We start from the raw sequence: 21,718 nt of genomic DNA, 5'->3' as shown, positions 1-21,718 counted from the left end.
AGTGCTTTGAGCTGAACTCATGCTATAATGTGAGGTCAGCTCACGTACATGGTACTGCGGCACTCTCAGCACAGCAAATGAGGCGGTCAGGAGTCAAGGGACTGGTCACCTTTAAAGCTGTCCTGCTAGTGAAGGGAACATGGCTACAGTAAGGCAACAAAGCAACTTTAAAGGTTTTACTTCAGGAGATCCTGCATGGAAAGATATCTCCTTTTGGAGCCGTGGGACTTTGTCAAGTCAAGAGTAGCATCAGCGTAACCTTGAAGAAGGTGGCTGAAAGAGGGAATACTATTTCATCTGTGCCCCACACCTGAGAGTAGGTGAGGAAGAAGTTTGCTGTTCTCAGGAAAAGTAATAAGGTAAATGTGGTCAACTGTGCTTCATTTTTCAAGGTTACCTTATAATTGTCTTTTAACTGCACTTCACTGCAAAGTTGATGGAGTATCACAGAGGGATAATGCATAGCACTCCAGTAACTGTTCATACACTTTCCAAATACATGGGCATACCTGTGTTTCAACTGGGAACTCTGTATTACTACCATGTTAATGCAGTTGCCCTGTGGCCCATTAAATGTAGCAATCAACAAACACAAAGATTGTTGCAACACAAGGCATGCTGCCTATTCATAGACTCGCATAAGGTGCCTGTTGGGCTGTGCACTTGAGTGATGCACATCTTCTCTCATACTCCTTATTACAACATTTGTCTCCTTCCTATTTGCTTACAGAAGAAGGCTGCCCCTGAGAAGCGGCAACATGTATAGACTGGAGAGGGTTCACCTTATCTAAGGCTGTTGGCTCCTTATGATGAGAAGATCTGGAGGCAGTAAAGGGATTGGGGGATGGGGATTTTAAAGCCTCCCCCAAGCTCACAGTTAGTATCATCCTTAGTTATCTTCTTGCTCATGTATTGAACTTGGATTTTCCTGTCCTATACTGCCCGAAATTGAGCAGTATAGTGAAGGAAAATCAAGGAAAATTGCTGCATCCCTACATGGCCTACATTTTCTTCCTCCTGCCCCAGCCGGGAAGACCATTAGCCGCCTCTTTACCAGCCTGCCACATGTAAATGATAGTGAGAAGGCAGGCCCCAGAAAACTGCCCAAGTGACCTACCGTGTTGCACCCTTCATAAACTTTAGCTCATCCAAAACTCTGCTGTCCGTATCCAAACTCGCACCGAGCCCTGTTCACCCCTATGCTTGCTGACCTACATTGGTTCCCGGTCTGGCAACACCTCGATTTTAAAATTCTCATCGTTGTTTTCAAATCCCTCCATGGTCGCGCCCCTCCCTATCTCTGTAACCTCCTCCAGCCCTACAACCCTCTGAGAATTTTGCACTCCTCCGACTCTGGCCTCTTGCGCATCCCTGTTTTCCATTGCTGCACCATTGGTGGCCGTGCCTTCAGCTGTCTAGGCCATAAGTTCTGGAATTCCCTCCCCAAAGCTCTCCACCTCTCTAACTCACCCCCTTTAAGACACTCCTTAAAAACTACCTCTTTGACCAAGCATTTGGTCACTGTCCTAATATCTCCTTATGTGTTTCGGTGTCAAATTTTGTTTGATAATTGCTCCTGTGAAACACCTTGGGACATTTAACTATGTTAAAGGTGCTATATAAATGCAAGTTGTTGTTGGCACTGTTGACCCAAGGCACCACAGGAGAGGGGTGGCTGTGGGCACTGGGCAATAAAGAAATGGCAGAGATATTAAACAAATACTTTGTGATGTAAGAAAACTACTAGGCACTTGGTCTAAGCGTTAAACAAAGCTTTAATCAACTGTTTTACAACATGGAGGTCTAGTTGTGTCCTTCACTAGTTCCTGTTAAGAATGTCCTGCGCAAGCTGGACCTGTGCCCGAGTATTTATACTCTCCCTGGACAGCGCCACCCACAGGCCGCTCAGTTGATTCATGTCACTTTGTATCTGTCTTCATGGTAAAAGACACAAAAAACATTCCAGAAATAATGGGGAACCAAGGGTCTGGAGAGAATGAGAAACTTGAAGAAATCAGTATAAGTAAAGACATAGTACTGGAAAAATTAATGGGACTAAGTGGCGACAAATCCCATGTACCTGACGACCTGTATCCTAGGGTTTTAAACGCGGTACCTGCAGAAATAATGGATGCACTGGTATTAATCTTCCAGAATTCCCTAGATTCTAGAACAGCCCCCAAGGATTAGAAGGTAGCAAACATAACCTCACTATTTAAGAAAGGAGGAAGAGAAAAAATGGGGAACTATAGGCCAGTTAGCCTGGCATCAGTAGTAGGCAAAATGCTAGAAACTATTAGTAGGGTATGGTAACAGGGTACTTAGAAAATCGTCATATGATTAGGCGGAGTCAACATGTGTTTTTTAAATTCATTCATGGGATGTGGGCGTCGCTGACAAGGCCAGCATTTATTGCCCATCCCTAGTTGCCCTTGAGAAGGTGGTGGTGAGCCTCCTTGAACCGCTGCGGTGAAGGTACTCCCACAGTGCTGTTAGGGAGGGAGTTTCATGATTTTGACCCAGTGACGATGAAGGAATGGCGATATACTTCCAAGTCAGGATGGGGTGTGACTTGGAGGGGAACTTGGAGGTGGTGGTGTTATGAAAGGGAAATAATGTTTGATAATTCTGTTAGAGTTTTTTGAAGGTGTAGCTAGTAGGATGGATAAGGGGAAACCAGTAGATATAATGTATTTGGATTTTCAAAAATCATTTGATAAGGTGCCACACAAGAGGTTATTACACAAAATTAGGACTCATGGGATTGGGGGTAATATATTAGCATGGATTGAGGATTGGTTAATGTACAGAAAACAGAGAGTAGGAATAAACGGGGCTTTTTTGGGTTTGCAGGCTGTAACTAGCGGGTACCGCAAGGATCAGTACTTGGGCTTCAGCTATTTACAATCTATATTAATGACTTAGATGAAGGGACTGAGTGTAATGTATCCAAGTTTGCTGATGATACAAAGTTAGGTGGGAAAGTAAGCTGTGAGGAGGATGCAAAGAGGCTGCAAAGAGATATAGACAGGTTGACTGAGTGGGCAAGAACATGGCAAATGGAAGACAATGTGGTGAAGTGTGAAGTTATCCACTTTGGTAGGAAAAACAAAAAAGCAGAATATTTTTTGACTGGTGAGAGACTGGGAAATGTTTGCACTCAGAGAGGGACCTGGGTGTCCTTGTACATGAATCACAGAAAGTTAACATGCAGGTACAGCAAGCAATTAGGTATGTTAACTTTTGTTAGAGTATAAGAGTAAAGAAATCTTACTACGATTATACAGGGCATTGGTGAGGCCACACCTGGAGTACTGTGTACAGTTCTGGTCTCCTTACCTAAGGAAAGACATACTTACCTTAGAGGGAGTGCAACGAAGGTTCACTAGACTGGTTCCTGGGATGAGGGGATTGCCCTCTGAGGTGAGATTGAGTAGACTAGGCCTATATTCCCTAGAGTTTAGAAGAATGAGAGGTGATCGAATTGAAACATATAAAATTCTTAAGAGGCTTGACAGGGTTAATGCTGAGAAAATGTTTCCCCTGGCTGGGGAATCTAGGGCACAGGGCCACAGTCTCAGAATAAGGGGTCGGCCATTTAGGACTGAGATGAGGAGAAATTTCTTCACTCAAAGGGTTGTGAATCTTTGGAATTCTCTACCCCAGAGAGCTGTGGATGCTCAGTCATTGAGTATATTCAAGACAGAGGTCGATACATTTTTGGGAACTAAGGGAATTAAGGGATATGGGGATAGTGCGAGAAGGTGGAGTTGAGGTAGAAGATCAGCCATGATCTAATTTAATGGTGGAGCAGACTCGAAGGGCCAAATGGCCTACTCCTGCTCCTATTTCTTATGTTATGTTCTTCTGTTCAGAGGCCCACTGAGGCCACTTTTGGAATGGAAGAGTCGAAGGTCTAAAAATAAAAATCAATCTTCAGATTTTCGGGGTTCTTCTTCCACCTTTAACCTTGTCCCAACCTATTCTGGTGCTGAATAATCTAGCCCCTCAGCAGTGGCAAAGATCCCGCCAGGAGCCCTCCACTGCATAAATAATGACTCCGCCACCCCACCCAGCAATCTGGTTCAGAGTCATAGCAAGGTTAGGGTGGCGCGCGGAACTCCCAACCTGGCCCTTCTCCAGCAGGAGGTGGGAAATCAGGCCATTCACTCCCTGACACTAGGCATACACTGCAGCATAACATACTAGAATGTCTTGTCATGTTTATTTCAAGGGGTATTTTACTGCTGCTGTCTGTGTCCAACAGAAGTTGGTGCCAGAGATCAATGCTTGCCTAACAAAAATCTATCAATCGCAGTTTTGAAATGATCAATTGACCTAGCCTCAACAGCTTTCTGGGGGAGAGAGTTCCAAATTTTCACCACCCTTTGTGTGAAGAACTGCTTCCTGACATTACCCCTGAACAGTCTAGCTCTAATTTTAAGTTTATGCCCCCTTGTTCTGGACTCCCTCACCAGAGGAAATAGTTTCTCTCTATCTACCCTATCCATTCCTTTAATCACCTTAAACACCTCAGTTAGATCACCCCTTAATCTTCGATACTTAAAGGAAATCAAGCCTAGTCTATGCAACCTGTCCTCATAATTTAATCCCTTTAGCCCTGGTGTCATTCTGGTGAATCTGCGCTGCACCCCTTCCAAGGCCAATATATCCTTCCTGGAGAACTGAACATAGTTCTCTAAATGGAGCTTAACCAGAGCTCCGTACATTTGTAACATAACTTTGTATTCTAGCCCCCTCGAGATAAAGGCCAACATTCCATTAGTCTTTTAAATTATTTTTGTACCTGTCTACTAGTTTTTAGTGATTTCTGTGCTTGGACCCCTAAATCTCTTAGCTCGTCCACAGTTCCTAGCTTCTCATCATTTAGAAAATACTCTAATCTTTCTTAGGTTCAAAGTGGCTGACCTCACATCAGCTCAGATACATTCGCTCTGTGGAGGCTACGATAAAAATTAAACAATTTTGTCCCGCTTTAACGTGGTATTGGCTGCTTTATTTTAATCATGACAAAAAAGAGCTGCACTCTTACAAAACATTAGTTATGTATTTACAAAACATTGCCTGGTTTTGCCACCATGCACACCCCTTGTGGCCACACCAACTTTTCTTTGCCCTATTCTAACATTTACTCTATGTACCAACTGAGGGCCTGGGTTCTGATGTGTAGATAGCTGCTGAAAAATGTTATGAGGTTAGAGGTGGCCCTTCCCTCAAGGCCTCCAAGTACTGGGATGGTCACGGGACAGGCGGACTCTTCGTCATGGGCTCTTTGGTAATTTTGTCCTGCAATGACGAAGGGTTCAATGGGGAGCTGATGGAGTGCTCCTCTGGGCTGTTGCCATGAGGGGAATCAGGCTCCGAGGCACACACATTTCTCTACTGAGAACAAGATTCGGTTGCCAGCAATCAGTGGGACAATGTACCTCACAGAATCCAAAGATCTTTATATCCCTTGGGAGTAAGTCAACCAAATATCTTTTAATCCCTTCAAGATGCTGCCAGGTATACTGTGCAGTCTGACTGCTCCAGACAGATTCTCAAGTCCTGTAGGCTTTCATTCATTGACTTCTCCTGCTGATATTGCAGTTCATTCCCCTTTATACAGTTTGAAGCGATCCAATTAATACCTTGTAAGGTAATATTCTTTGTCTTCCTTCATGGTTTCCTGTTACCATATAAGGCTTTTTTCTCTTTTAGTTCTGCTGCAAAGTTCCAAACTGATGACCTTTTTCTCTGTTCTACTATTGTTTTCTGTTTTAGCAGCAGACAAGATCTGTGGTTAGTTGTTCTTATTAGCAAAAAAGTATTTTTCCTTTCCGTTAGCATTACCAATGTTCTGTATCTTACACCGCATATCTTGCGAGAGGCCACACAGAACCCCCATACGTGTTTAATACTTTGCTTGCATCCTTCTATTAATGGCAGGACCCCTGAATTCATCATCCATTTGTTCTGCAGCCAAGCGATGACATGTCTTACACCTCCACTCAACTACATCAGGCTCCATTTCCACATCTACATCCTCTGTAAGGGAGAGGATGAATGACGGAGTGGGTGAGTGGTCAGCAGTGTTGCCAGATGTGGAGGAGACTGGAAGATCTTGCTCTTCAGAAATCTTCTCAGCTGTATCCTGGTTTGCAGCCTCTGGAGATAAAAACGTACTGTGAACTTTGGTCTGCTGGAGCAGAATTCTATCTTAATCAGCTACACTGTGGATCTCTTATGAGGAAAGTGGTAGATAGTAAAGAGAGTGAAGAGTATATTGAAACATCAAAATAAGAAAATATATGTGCTCTCACAAACCTATTGAAGGCAGAGACACCCAAATCTCCATCCCCAATTATTGTCATTGATTCCTTTCCATCTGCTTTCAAATACTTCAAATGTTTTTAATGTTGGTATACCCTCCCCTGGTGGCCTGGCATTTCTTGCTCTCTTCTCCTGCAGGAGGAATGCACAGTGTTAATTGAAAGCTACCATCTTCAGATCTTGCAACCGTAATCAGTCAGGATTTGTGTAAAGAATGGTAGTAATGGTAGGTGTCAGGTAGCAAGGACCTAGGGTGTGAGATTTTGATGTGCTGGCATGCATTACAGGATTAGAGACAGTTGGTATAAGTGCTGCCAAGTGACTGCATCTGGGGCAAGGAACATGGTGCCATGTGATACCCCAAAAGGCACTGCTTGATTGATTATTGTGCTGGGGAATACTCGTTTACTTCTTTGTGATTCAGTTGTCTGCCCCGTTATTCATGTGAAAACGCTCTTACATTTGCTGACTTATTGGGGGAATTTTAACACCATAAAATGGACGGTTTGGGTTGGGTAGAAGGTCAAAGTGTTAGAAATCTGAATCCTGACCCCAACCCACCTCCAACCCGCCCACTTACAGTTTTAACAGAGGTAGGATCAGGGGTGGGGAGGGGGGCGACGGGCAGCCAACCTGCTCCCAGGAGGCGGGTTGGCACTTTAAATATTATAATGAGGCTGCGTGCCTCATTTTGAAGCACCATTTTAAATTTAACTCTGGGTGGCTGGGTTTCCCGGGCCTCGGGCATCCCGTCAGCTAAAGGAAGGTGAGGACTGCTGGATCCAGGAGGTAAGTGCCTTTCCACTGATCTGCTGGTTCCAGAGAACCTCCCTCGCAAACATCCCATAATTGGACACCCTAACCCTAACCCTTCCGATCTCCACCTGACCTCCCCCACGATGTCATGTATTGTGTGTTCTCCTCCCACCTGCGGTGGTGCTGTCACAGCAGATAAATGGTTGGGGTTGTTCTCTTGGTTAAGTTTTAGTTCTCTTTATTCGGTACTCTCCAGAACCTTCTTTTTGAATAAAGCACTTCATGTTTGAATCTCTGAGTTCTGAGTCCTAATTGTGTCGAGGTAGAAAGGTACCGACACAACAAAGTGGCGACGAGGATCAGATGAATCTGCGTTGTGGGAACTTTCTTGTTTTCGACTACAAAACACTCGGAACAGAGATTGCAGCATCACATTAACATTACGGGTGCAGTGAGTAAACAGAAATTAAAATTTTAAACGTGAGATGGCTACTATATTAGGAAACATCGGTGATTTCAATGAAAATGTGGAGCAATGGAGCGCTTATACGGAACGTTTTGACTATTTTGTATTGGCGAATGCGGTGGCAAACGAAAAGGTCGTGCCTACCTTTTTGAGTATAATGGGGGCAAAGACATTCAATTTACTTCGCAGCCTTGTACAGCCAGATAAGCCAGGAACTAAAACATATAAACAACTAGTAGAAATTCTTGGAGCACATTTTTCACCAAAACCTCTGGTTATTGCTGAGAGATTTAGATTTCATAAACAGAATCAAGAGGAGGGGGAATCAGTGATGATGTTTATTGCTGCTTTAAAAAGGTTGTCAGAACACTGCGAGTTCAAGGAGGTGCTGAATCACACCATTAGAAACAGACTTGTGTGTGGTCTGCAAAGTGCAGCCACACAGAAGCACCTTCTTGCTGAGGACAACCTTACTCTTGAAAAGGCCATTGAAGTTAGTGTCTCCATGGAGATGGCGGAAAAGGAGGCTCACCAGTTGAGTTCAACAGGGAGAGTTCACAAGGTGTCGTCTGAACCTAAAGGTGCGCGGAATGGCACATGTTACCGTTGTGGGAAAATGGGCCATCACGCTAATGACTGCTGGTGTACGGAGCTGGAATGCCGAAATTGTGGCAAAAAAGGTCACATTGAACGTGCCTGTAGAGGTAAAAAAAGAACAGACAGAGCTGGGAAGCATGAAAAAAAAAAAATTGTATTTGGACAAGAGAAGAAAAAGAGTGTTCATTCAGTGCAGTATGATGGAACAAGCAAAACAGAGGGGAGCGACACCTCTGAGGAGGAAAAGGTGCACATACTGACGGTTGCAGGTGGTCCAAATGGCTACTGGGTGTCACCACTGGTGGAGGGACAATCACTGCGGATAGAGGTGGACACAGGCGCGGCTGTGTCCCTTGTTTCAGACACTGTCTACAATAAAATGCTAAAGCATCTTACCCTTCAGCCAACCAACATTGTGCTAAAGACGTATACCGGCGAACCTGTGGCCATGAGAGGCGCCATTGAGGTGACAGTTAAATTGAACGGACAGACTGCGAAACTGTCACTATATGTGGTAAAGGGAAATTACCCATCTCTACTGGGACGTGCGTGGCTAGAGAAAATCACGCTGGACTAGCCTGCAGTCCGCATGATGTCAAAAGGGGAGTCAGGTCTGACTGCAGTTTTAAACAAACATGCAGAACTCTTCAATGGTGAACTTGAGAGCATGAAAAAGATCAGCGTGAGACTGGACATTAAACATGACAGCAAGCTGAAGTTTCACTAAGCCCGACCTGTACCCTATGCAATTAAGCCAAAAGTTGAGGCTAACTTGGAGGCCTTAGTCGAGAATGGAGTCCTGGAGCCTGTGAGCGTGAGCAAATGGGCCACACCCATTGTTCCTGTCCTGAAAAAGGATGGATCTGTTCGAATCTGCGGGGATTTTAAAGTGACTATTAACCCGGTGCTGTCTGCGGAACAGTACCCTCTTCCCCTCATTGGTGATCTTTTTACGGGCCTGGCCGGAGGGCAAAAGTTCGGCAAAATAGACTTATGCCAGGCTTATCTACAATTGCATGTCGATGACAAATCAAAGGAGCTGCTGACAATTGTGACACACAAGGGGCTATACAGGTACTGCCGCCTTCCATTTTTAATTACGTCGGCCCCTGCTCTATTCCAAAGGGCAATGGATCAGATTTTGAGTGGACTGCCAGGAGTCCAGTGCTACCTGGACGACATCCTTGTCACTGGGACAAATGAGGAGGATCATCTTCTGAACTTGGATGCGACACTACAACGACTGAAAGAGTACGTACTCAGAGTTCGTAAGGACAAATGTGAATTCTTTCAGTCTTCAATTGAGTACCTGGGGCATGTGATTGATGCTACTGGCCTGCATAAGGCGCCGTCAAAGGTCAAGGTGATCGTGGAGGCCCCAGCACCCCAGAATGTGAGCCAGTTACGTTCATTTCTGGGGCTACTTAACTACTATGGGAAGTTTATTCCAGACTTAGCAACATTGCTGAAGCCGTTACATCAGTTGCTATGTCAAGGCAAAACATGGAAATGGACTGAACTGTGCAGCGAAGCTTTCGCCCAAGCAAAGAAAGCATTGCTGATGTCGGAGGTCCTGACACACTTCGACCCAAAGCTACCCGTGCAGCTAGCATGTGATGCATCACCATGTGGTGTGGGAGCAGTCATATCCCACATCATGCCTTCTGGGGAAGAGAAACCTATCGCCTTCGTATCACGCACCTTGAACAAGGCCGAGAGTAACTATGCGCCGATTGAGCGCGAGGCCTTGGGAATCGTTTTTGGAATTTGAAAATTTCATCAGTACCTGTTTGGGAGAAGGTTCACACTCCTGACGGACCACCGTCCATTGACTTCAATCTTCGGGCCCCACACAGGAATTCCATCTCTTGCTGCAAGCAGGATGCAAAGGTGGGCTTTACTGTTGTCAGGACACACATACGACATCAAATATCGCAAATCAGACTTGCACGGCAACGCAGACGGTCTCTCGAGGCTGCCCTTGCCTGTTACTCCCCCAGAGCCTCATCAGATAGACATCTTCTACTTTAGACAAGTGGAGGGAGCACCTGTCACTGCAGTTCAGGTGCGAAGGTACACCCGCAACGATCCAGTCCTGTCTGAGGTAATAGATGATGTCATTCGAGGGAGAGCTATAGGAGATTCTCCTAGTTTGAAACCTTACGTTTCAAAAAGAATTGAGCTCTCCATCCAGGCAGGTTGTCTTCTTTGGGGACGCCGTGTCATCATTCCGCCACCTCTGAGGGAACCTATACTGCAACAACTTCATACAGGCCACAGTGGGATGGTTCGGATAAAGGAAATGGCAAGAAGCTACTTCTGGTGGCCAGGTCTCGATGGAAATATTGAGGAGAAAGCCAAAACATGTTCCCCATGTCAAAGGGTCCGGAATGTTCCACAGCTGGCAACCCTACACCCCCTGGGATTGGCCTGAAGAAGTGTGGCAGCGAGTACATGTGGACTTCGCCGGTCCTTTTGAAGAGAAGATGTTTATGGTGGTTGTGGACGCTCGTAGCAAGTGGCCGGAGGTCGCTGTGATGAGGTCTACCACGGCAGAGAAAACAATTGAGAAACTTGGTGAGATGTTCAGCCGTTATGGCTCACCGGAACAACTCGTAAGTGACAACGGTCCACAATTTGTATCATAGGAGTTTGCAACCTTCCTGCATGTGAATGGTGTTCAACACATCAGGCCTGCACCCTATCATCCCTCTACTAACGGCCTGGCAGAAAGGTTCGTGCAAACTTTGAAGCACGCCTTGAAGGCATCGCAAGGTCAGGGCTCAATCCACCAACGTCTGAACAGCTTCCTGTTGTCCTACAGGAACGAGCCGCATGCCACAACCAAAACTTCCCCCGCTTCGCTCATGATGAAGAGGCAGTTGCGGACAAGTTTTGACTTACTCAAACCTCCAAGGGCAGAGCAGGTTGTCCATTGTCAACAACAAGCTCAAGTTGAAAAGAGAGAGAAAAGAACCAAGGAGAGACGGTTTCATCCTGGAGAGCACGTCCTAGCTCGAAACTACAACACTGGACCGAAATGGGTTCCTGCTACGGTGATCGCACAGACGGGCCCTGTGTCTTACACGGTTGAGACTGCTGAGGACGTTGTCTGGAGAAGACACACACATCAACTGTTGCTAGGAGCAGAGACAGCCACAGAGGCTTCAACGGCTGGTTGGCCTGAACTGTTTCCGGATGATACCGCAAACCAGCATCCTTTGCCACAGTGCTCTTCTCCAACACAGGAAGTCAAAGAGACTGTTCCACCTGTGCAAACTCCTGACTTTCGACTGACACAGGCACCTTCTCTATCGAGGCCTGTGTCAATGCCTACTGCTGTGGAAGCCAGCGATGACCACCGGTATCCTGTCAGAGAGCGGCAGCCTCCAAGACGCTTGGTTCTGTAGGCTTAGTGACTTACCCACAAGACTGGGGCAGAATAAACTCCAGGGTAAAGTCAGGGTTTGAGGCAGTCTACCTCTACCCTTGGTTAGTTGAGTGCATTGAAAGTAACTTACCTGTTGAGGAATAATGTGGACCTTTCATTTACGAGGGGAGGAATATGTCATATATTGTGTGTTCTCCTCCCACCTGCGGTGGCGCTGTCACAGCAGATAAATGGTTGGGGTTGTTCTCCTGGTTAAGTTTTAGTTCTCTTTGTTCGGTACTCTCCAGAACCTTCTTCTTGAATAAAGCACTTCGGGGGAGAAATTCGGTTGCTAGCGCCAGCGATTAGCGCATAAAGAGGCCGAGAATTGGGGCATTACCCAAATTTCGGGTGGTCGCAGTGAACCCAGCGCCTCTCGCCATATTGAGTGGTATTTTAGCGCTGGCGCTAAGTCTTAGCGCCCGGGCGCAGGCAGATCATGACGTCATTTCAGTGTGCAACGCCTTCTTGGCGCCCTGGACCGGAAATTCAGTGGCGCCCCCCTCTGTTCCGCCCGGCGCTAATAAGGACAGCTTCCAGAAATGTTCCCCAGTGGCTCTCGGGCTTAGGGGGGCGCTATTTAAAGGGCACTGCACTGGTATAAAAGCGGCAGCCATTTTGGGAGCACAACTTATTTGTGATTTACACAGATTGGAACAGTTGAACTCTGAGCCATTTCACTACTGACCCAGCGCTGCCAGAGGACCTTCAGCCTTCATACCATCACCCTGCTGCTGGTGAGTGCTTACACCCTTTTTAATTTCTGCTGACCTATTATTATGGGGGCTGCTTTGGAGGGGAACGTCCTGCTGCTCAACCATCTGGAAAGGGCACAGGGATGGAGGGAGAGAGGGCAGGGAATGGCCAGATGGAGGAGGGCCAACAGACGTCGCCACACCATGTAATGTCTGTGTGTAATTGAGACACGGACTGCAGAAGTTGGTTATAATAGGTGTTTACTGAATGGAGACAAAACTGGAACTACTATACAAAGTTACTACACAGGCTTATGTATAGATTGCTTTGTGGGTTCAATGACGAGACATTTATGAAAGAGAATGTCTTTTAATCTAAAGTCTGTTCAACTCTTTATACAGCTTTACAGGAGACACGATGCTAGTGATGCATCTAGAACGAAACTGAAACTAAACTAAACTGCCTTGCTTGTCTCGGTCACATGCCCTCTGCTGGTCAGGCACAAGCAATCAATACATGCAATCATGCTGGGAAGGCATCATAATCGAACAGGCAAATACCATCTCTATTTGCTGATATCATTACAGCTTATATACAGGGGTGGTCACTACTGGTACTGCAGTATACAGGGGCTGCAGAATATAGTTCCTTCTTCAAGGTACATACACTACAATTCTTCCCCTTTTAGCTAAACAGTACATAACATTCGATTAATAATTAAATAACATATTTACAATTACAGTTGCTATATACATTAGCTGAAGTTAATCAATTATAAATTCAGTCTTTGAGGAGGCTTCCTGATTCTGTCCGGATAACGCCTCTTTGGGGTATCAGGTTCTTCTGGCAAAGTTGATTCGGGATCAACGTCGTTGTTTGGTTCGTCTGCTTCCAATATCACCGATTCTGAGGTAGATGCAATTGGTACTTCAGTTTCATCACCAGGTGTATAGGATCGTGGTGTAGATTTGATGTTTTCCAGTGACTCTAGAATCTGGTCAGCATGGCATCTTACAATGCTCTCTCCAACGTCCACGGTATACATTAGAGGTCCTTGCCGTGTGCAGATCGTTCCTGGCTGCCATTTCTCTGTGCGGTAGTCCCGGGCCAAAACTGGTTGACCTATCTTGAAACTCCTGGTTGGCCTTTCATTCATATTCTGAAACTGCCTGTTCTCCACATCTCTTCTGATGTTTGGCTTAACCAAATCCAAGCGGCATCTTAGTCTTCGATTGAAGAACATCATGGCTGGAGTTTGGTTGGTAACCGCATGTGTCGCATTCCGGTAGGCAAACAAGAAGTTATCCACCTTGTGTTGTAGGGGTATGTCTTCATTACACATTGCCTTGATAGCCTTCTTGAATGTTTGAACGAACCTCTCAGCCAATCCATTGGTGGCTGGATGATATGGGGCGGATGTGTAATGCTTAACACCATTGCTCTTTAAGAACCTCCGGAACTCTTCAGACACAAACTGTGGTCCATTGTCGGAGCAAATCTGTTCAGGCAGCCCATTTCTGGTGAATATGGTTCGTAAGACTGTGATAGTTTTTTCTGTGGTTGTTGAGGACATTTTTATTACCTCTGGCCACTTTGAATGTTCATCCACCGCAATTAAAAACATCGAGTCCTTAAATGGACCAACAAAATCAATGTGTACCCTTTGCCATGGAGATGAGGGCCACTCCAATGGATGTAGAGGGGCTTGTGGTGGGGCGTTTTGGACCTTCTGGCATCCTGTACAGCTCTTGGTCATCTCTTCGATTTCTCTATCGATTCCCGGCCACCACACAAACGCTCTGGCTAAGTTCTTCATTTTTACCCCTCCCAGATGACCCTCATGAAGCTCATTGAGCACTCTATCCTTCAATTTGGGTGGAATTACTACTCTGGATCCACACATCAAGGTTCCTCGGCACACTGACAGCTGTTCTCTTCTCGGCGAGAATGCTGGCAACAGTGGTTCGCCATGTGCTGGCCATCCCTTCACCGGTAAATCATAGACCCTGGAGAGTGTCGGGTCATTTCGTGTTTCCTTTTCTAAGCTTGCATTCGTCACAGGTAGACATTCGACTATGGTCAAGTGGAATATCTCCACAGGATCCACTGCAGGTGCTTCTTCCACCGTCGGCAACGGTAGGCGCGACAATCCATCAGCATTCCCATGCTGTTTAGTTCCTTTGTACTCGATTTCATATTGGTGTGCCCCTAGGAAAAGGGACCACCTCTGTAGCCGTTGTGCTGTCATTAACGGGACGCCCTTCTTAGGGTTGAAAATGAAGACAAGAGGTTGATGATCAGTTAGTAGAGTAAATTTCTGTCCGTGCAGGTAGTGATTGAACTTCTTCACCCCCCACACCAGGCTGAGGGCCTCTCTGTCAATCTGGGTGTAGTTACGCTCGGCTGCAGTTAACGAGCGTGACGCAAAAGCTATCGGCCTCTCTGAACCTTCAAGGGATTTATGTGACAGTACCGCTCCAACGCCGTAGGGAGTCGCATCACACGCCAGTCTTATCGGCAGTGATGGGTTGTAGTGAGCCAATACTTCTCTTGAAGTTATCAGGCCTTTACACTTCTGAAAGGCCCGCTTACATTCATCGCTCCATTTCCATGCTACTCCAGTTTGTAGCAGGGCGTTCAGTGGGTGCAGAATTGTGGACAAATTCGGCAAAAACTTATGGTAGTAATTCACCAATCCGAGGAATGACCTCAGTTGCGACACATTTTCAGGCGCTGGAGCCTTAACTACCGCTTCAATTTTGTCAGGGGACTTATGTAACCCCTCTTCATCAATCACGTGGCCACAATACGATATTTGTTTCTTTAAAAACTCACACTTGGGGCGATTGGCTCTTAGCCCATGTTCTCTTAGTCTAGTGAGCACCTGCTCTAGGTTGGCAAGGTGTTCACTGTCATTTTCACCTGTCACTAGGATGTCATCCAAGTAACACTGAGTCCCCGGAATCCCTTGCAGGACTTGTTCCATCGCTCTTTGCCATATAGCCGGAGCTGATGCTACTCCGAATACCAGTCGATTATACTGGTAAAGACCTTTGTAAGTGTTTATCGTGAGATATTTCCTAGAGGATTCTTCAACCTCCATCTGCAAATATGCTTGCGCTAGGTCAATTTTTGTAAAACGTTTCCCTCCAGATAGTGAGGCGAAAATATCTTCTATCCTCGGAAGAGGATACTGTACCTTGAAGTCCCCACAGATGCAAACCTTCCTTGGCTCCTCAGACTTATTGTTTAACGTTTTCTTCATGACAGGAACGATGGGTGTCGCCCACTCGCTCCAGTCTACCTTAGATAACACGCCTGCATTCTCCAGATTCTCCAGCTCTGCCTTGACGGCTGGACGAATTGCATACGGTACCGGTCTTGCTTTGAAAAACTTGGGAATTGCATTCTCTTCTATTTTTATCGAGGCGGTTACGCCTTTAAGAGTTCCCAGTCCTTGTTGAAATACCTCTTTAGCGTTAGCTAAGATTTTGACAATCGTCCAGGTGTGACGTCGTCATCCTTTTTACCAGCCACAGTCAGTGCCTGAATGGAGTGCCAGTCTAAACTTATCTTTCTGATCCATTCATGTCCCAATAACGGTGGTCCACCATCTTGCAGTATGTACAGATACAATTTCTGTATTTCCTTGCCGTTGTATTCGACAGGCACCTTTATTTTCCCTCTGGGGTATACTTTCTGCCCTGTATATGTCTTCAAGACAATAGATGTGTCTTTCAAGGGTATGTGTGAGAATAGCCGCTCGTAGTCTCGTCGATTCATGACGGTCAGGGCTGATCCTGTATCCAATTACATTTTGACTTGGGACCCTGCTATCGTGAGGGTGACCCAAATGGTTCGGTGATCCTCTTTTGCGATTACGTTGTGTAGTTTGAGACAGCTTAATCTCTTGTTCCCGGATTCACTATCGCTCTTCTGGTCTTCGGAACTACTGTCCGTCATCTTTTGTACTTTCCTGTACTGTTCCTTAGTAGTCTTTTTGTTGTCGTTAGTCTTCTTCCCGGACCTGCAAACTCGTGCAATGTGTCCCATCTTTCCGCATTGCCTGCATGCTTTGTCCTTGGACCAGCAGTCCTTCTGGTCATGGGTTGTTCTGCCGCAGCGATAACATTTTTCAAATCCCCGTGTCATTTCATGGGTGCCGTATTCCTGTGGCTTTTGCTGTATTTCCGCAGCTCCCCTTGCTGCTGCTTCGTACGATACTGCCACGCTGAAAGCCTTATCTAGCGTCAGCTCTTTCTCTGCGAGTAACCTCTTCTGGGTTCCTTCACTCAGGGGTTCACAGACAAATTTGTCCCGTAGGGTATCTGCCAGTCCTGCTCCGAACTGGCAGTGCTTTGATAGCTTGCGTAGTTCCGTAAGGTAATCAGCATTGCTCTCATCTTTATGCTGATTTCTCTTGTGGAATTTAAATCTTTCTGCTATCAGCAGCGGTGTAGGATTTAGGTGTTCCTGTAGGATATCAACAATTTCGTTAAAACTCTTCGCCATTGGTTTGACTGGAGTGATCAGGTTCCGCAATAGGCCGTACGTTTTTGCGCCCATTAAGTTTAGTAGTACCGATGCCTTTTTCTCATCGGCTACTTCATTTGCCTTGCAATATACTTCGACTCTTTCCACATACGTGGTCCAGTCTTCTATTGCATTATCGAAGGCAGTGATATTGCCAGTCTTCAGCATCTTGGAGATCTAAGATGGCGCCTCCCGCGCTTTGCCTTCTTCCCCGATTGAACAAAATGGCACCTCCCGCGCTTTGCCTTCTTCCCCGCTGGATTAAGATGGCGCCTCCCGCGCTTTCTGCCTTTTCCACTGCTGCCAGCGCTGTTGCTGGCGTTTTTATGCCTTGATGGCGATGCCCTATGGTCTTCGCGCGCTTCCCCCCGCGCTGCTGCCAACGCCGCTCTCCGCGGTCCCTGTGGCAAACTGCAGCTCCTCGCGGCTTTCTGCGCTTCTAATTTCTTTTTCTTTTATTTTATTACTGTTCCCGTCATCAGAGCAGACCCTATGGGACACTTCCCTTCCTCTTCTCGGGTCTGCACACTGCCCGGCATCGTAGCATCAGCCGCGCCCTGTGTGCTCCACCTTCTCTCTCTCTCTCCTCTTCCCGACAATGCTGCTCGGCCCCGTTGAAAAGCCACCCGATCGAGCTCTAGCCCGCTGCAGCCCAGGAAGGATCAGTGTACTACCTGCCACCAGCCCGATTAGCTGGAACACCATAGACTGGATAACAAAGCCCAGCTCTCGACAGCCTCTCCTGCAAATCTTTGAATTCGATGAATCAGAGGACGGTTGCCCACGGTCGACGCCCGTTTCTTCTGTTTGTTTTTTTTTCTTTTTGGATTTCTTCCTTCTGGCTTCGACCTCTAATAACTTCGCTTCAGGGATGGATCCCCGTGAGGTGGTGCAGAACTGTAGGTAAGTTCGAATCTGTTCGTCGCCAATGTAATGTCCGTGTGTAATTGAGACACGGACTGCAGAAGTTGGTTATAACAGGTGTTTACTGAATGGAGACAAAACTGGAACTACTATACAAAGTTACTTCACAGGCTTATATACAGGGGTGGTCACTACTGGTACTGCAGTATACAGGGGCTGCAGAATATAATTCCTTCTTCAAGGTACATACACTACACACCAGACCTTACGCTGCCAGGGTATTCAGGCAGCAGTTCTCTTACCTCAACATGTCGGAGGAGCAGTGTGTTAGGAGGCTGCGATTCCGAAAGGAGGTGGTGACTGAGCTGTGCCACCTGCTTCAGGAAGATCTGCAGCCGCAGATAAGGTGCAGGACCTCTCTGTCGGTGGCTGTGAAGATAACAGTGGCATTGAATTTCTATGCGACCGGCTCCTTCCAGTCAGCAACTGGGGACATTGCCAACATATCCCAGTTTGCGGTGCATAGATGCATCCAGCAGGTTACAGATGCCCTGTTTAAAAGGCGGCGTCAGTACATCCCCTTCAATGTGACACCGGAGAAGCAGCGGGAGCGCGCAGAGGGCTTCGCGGCAATAGCGGACTTCCCCATGGTGCAGGGCGCCATTGACTGCACGCACGTGGCTTTGCGGGCGCCTGTACAGAATCCTGAGGAGTTCCGCAACCGCAAGGGGTTCCACTCCTTGAATGTGCAGCTGGTCTGTGACCACCAACAGCTGATCCTGGCGGTCAATGCACAGTTCCAGGCAGCAGCCACGACGCTTTCATCCTGCGCCAGACTTCAGTCGCTGACCTTTTCGAGGCCCCGGCTCACCCAGAATGCTGGCTTCTCGGCGACAAGGGCTATCCACTGTGCCCATGGCTGATGACCCCGCTCCGTACGCCCAGCACCCCTGCAGAAGAGCACCACAACGTCAGCCATCAGGCGACGAGGAACATTGTGGAGCACACAATCGGCGTGCTCAAGCAGCGGTTCCGCTGTTTGGACCATTCGGGAGGAGCCTTGCAATACTCACCAGAGAGAGTCTCCCACTTCGTCGTTGTCTGCTGCATGCGCCATAACCTCGCCACCCTGCGCACCCAGCCAATGCCAGCAGACATTGAAGGACCAGCAGAGGAGGAGGAGGAGCAGGAGGAGGAGGAGGAGGAGCAGGAGGAGGACCAAGACGGGAGGGTCCGAGAAAGTGGAAGGGCCGTCCGTCTGAGGCTGATAAGGAGTCAGTTCTAGGCCCCTCTCACGGACTGCTTGGTGCCATTGGAAGACCACGAATGGAACCATTCGGCTAACCCAAAGCCTATGAAGGCCACAATGATTGTAAATAGCAGACATGGCCAATGACATTAAAATTCTTTGTTTATTTTGAAACCTGTGCTTCCTTCCAACATGACAAAGCAATGGCAACTGAAAGCTTAACTAACAAACTAACACATAAGTGACTCGCACACCCGGGAGACTATCCAAAACATGACTAACATTCAGACCACCATCCACGGCCTTGACTTCTAGAAATAGGACGTTTCTGCAGCTCCTTCTACTCTTTCCCCTTTGATGGAGATCTACTTCTCTTGCGAGAATGGTCCCTTCCCCCCCTGCAGCTCCTCCGTAATGGGACCCCAGTGGCTGCATGAAGGCTGGGGGACGCCTGCTGACTGTCCGAACGCACTGATGCCCCTGAGGGACGGCCTGGACGGACTCTGGGCTTGGAGGGGCCGGATGCTGACTGCTCCAATTGGGCATGGGTGGAAGCAGTCTGTCCTGCAGCTGATGGCAGCTGCAGTGGAGACGTGCCAGCGTTGGCATCAGGAATGCTGACATCCTGAGAGCGGACACCAGCTCCGTGGTCAGCCGACACACTGGCACTCTGACGGGGCAGCACCGCAGCATGTGGACCCATCGGCTGGTCGACAGATTGCTGGCCTGATGTGGTGCTGCAAGGGCCCCGGGTAATCCTGCCTGAACCATGGAGGGTGGCAGCAATCAGTGCTTGTGTGGCCTCAATCTGCCTCTGCATGAGGCCAGCAAGGAACTGCGTGGCAGTTGCCAGTGCATCGGTGAAGCCCTGGACAGTCCTTTCCAGTGATGTCGCGACGCCCTGGACAGTCCTTTCCAGTAATGTCGCGACGCCCTGGACAGTCCTTTCCAGTGATGTCGCGACGCCCTGGACAGTCCTTTCCAATGATGTCGTGACGCCCTGGGCAGTCTTTTCCAGGGCTGCCCCGAAGCCCTGGGCACTCCTTTCCTGTGCTGCCCCGAAGTCCTGCACAATCCTTTCCTGTGCTGCCCCGAACTCTTGCACACTCCTTTCTTGTGCTGCTCCGAACTCTTGCACACTCCTTTCTTCTGTTGCTCCGAACTCTTGCACACTCCTTTCTTGTGCTGCTCCGAACTCTTGCACACTCCTTCCCAGTGTCTCGACGGCTTCAGGCATCCTTCCAACTGCAGCCATCAGCTCAGTGTGCCTGAGTCGAGCCTGGGCGCTCATTTCGGCGAGGGAACGCACCTCTTCTGCGCTCTGTGCAGCAGTCATCGTGGCCTGACGCGCCCTCCGGGGAGATGGCTCCCGAAGTTCCCTCCCCGCCTTGCGCTGCTGGAGGCCGCTGGTTCCTGCAACTGGTTCCTCCTCAGATCCATTCCCCCGCTCCCTTCCAGGGAAGCACTATCCCCAGTCTGCAGAGGGGCTGGCTCGCCTGAGGGTGGGACGGATGGTCCGGCTTCCTCCTGGTCGTCTCCTCCGGAGTCAGTGTCCCTGGCAGCTAGATGGCCCAGCTCCCGAGCTGGTGATGCAGCACCTGAAAGCAGGGAGGTTGAAGAGTGGATTTAGCGAAAGGCCAGGGTGGTAGCAAGGGATGCAAGAGTGCTGCAATGCTCTGACAAGGGTCCAGGCTGAAAAAGCATGCTGGTGGGGGGAACAAGTGGAAGGAGAGAGTTCAAAAAGGTGATGCCCTTACCATCACTGTGCACAATGGGGTCGGCAGCTCCAGTGGTGACAGGACCTATCATCCGGCCTCCAGCAATCTGGTGGACTCTTTCCTCCAGGTCCGTCAGTTCCTGCAGCTGAGGAGGGCCCCCGCCAGTACGATTCTGTTCCCTCCGGTTCCTGGCCAGCTTGCCCTGCAGGAGAAAGGACGGGAAGTTCTGAAACATGTTGCCTTGAGTTGTCATCTCATGCCCCCCCATGGTGGATCAGCCCTTACATAAGAACATAAGAACATAAGAAATAGGAGCAGGAGTAGGCCATACGGCCCCTCGGGCCTGCTCCGCCATTCAATAGGATCATGGCTGTTCTGAATCTAGACTCACGTCCACTTCCCTGCCCTCTCCCCGTAACCCCTAATTCCCTTATCTGCTTGGAAAATGTCTATCTCCATTTTAAATTTATTTAATGTTGCAGCTTCCACAGCTCTCTGGGGTAGCAAATTCCATAGATTTACTACCCTCTGAGCGAAGAAGTTTCTCCTCATCTCAGTTTTGAAAGGGCAGCCCCTTATTCTAAGATTATGCTCCCTAGTTCTAGTCTCACCCACCAGTGGAAACATCCTCACCGCATCCACCCGATCAACCCCCTCACAATTCAATTCAATTCAATTCAAATCGCTTTATTGGCATGATAAGTTACATCTTATGTTGCCAAAGCATCAAAATACATTTATGGTTTAGCACATAAACGCAGTTCTATTCATACAGTGTATAAACAGGTATATCCTTGAGTGTATAAATATACATTCGCATTGTTTTATGTTTCAATAAGATCGCCTCTCATTCTTCTGAACTCCAATGAGTAGAGTCCCAACCTACTCAACCTTTCCTCATACGTCAACCCCCTCATCTCTGGAATCAACCGAGTGAACCTTCTCTGAACTGCCTCGAGAGCAAGTATATCTTTTCTTAAATATGGAAACCAAAACTGCACGCAGTATTCCAGGTGTGGCCTCACCAATACCCTGTATAACTGCAGCAAGACTTCCCTGTTTTTATACTCCATCCC

This window comes from Somniosus microcephalus, chromosome 2 (genome assembly GCF_052327205.1).
Source record: "Somniosus microcephalus isolate GS21.2 chromosome 2, FLI_Smic_1.0, whole genome shotgun sequence".
NCBI lineage: Eukaryota > Metazoa > Chordata > Chondrichthyes > Squaliformes > Somniosidae > Somniosus > Somniosus microcephalus.
This window is presented reverse-complemented; position numbering follows the sequence as displayed.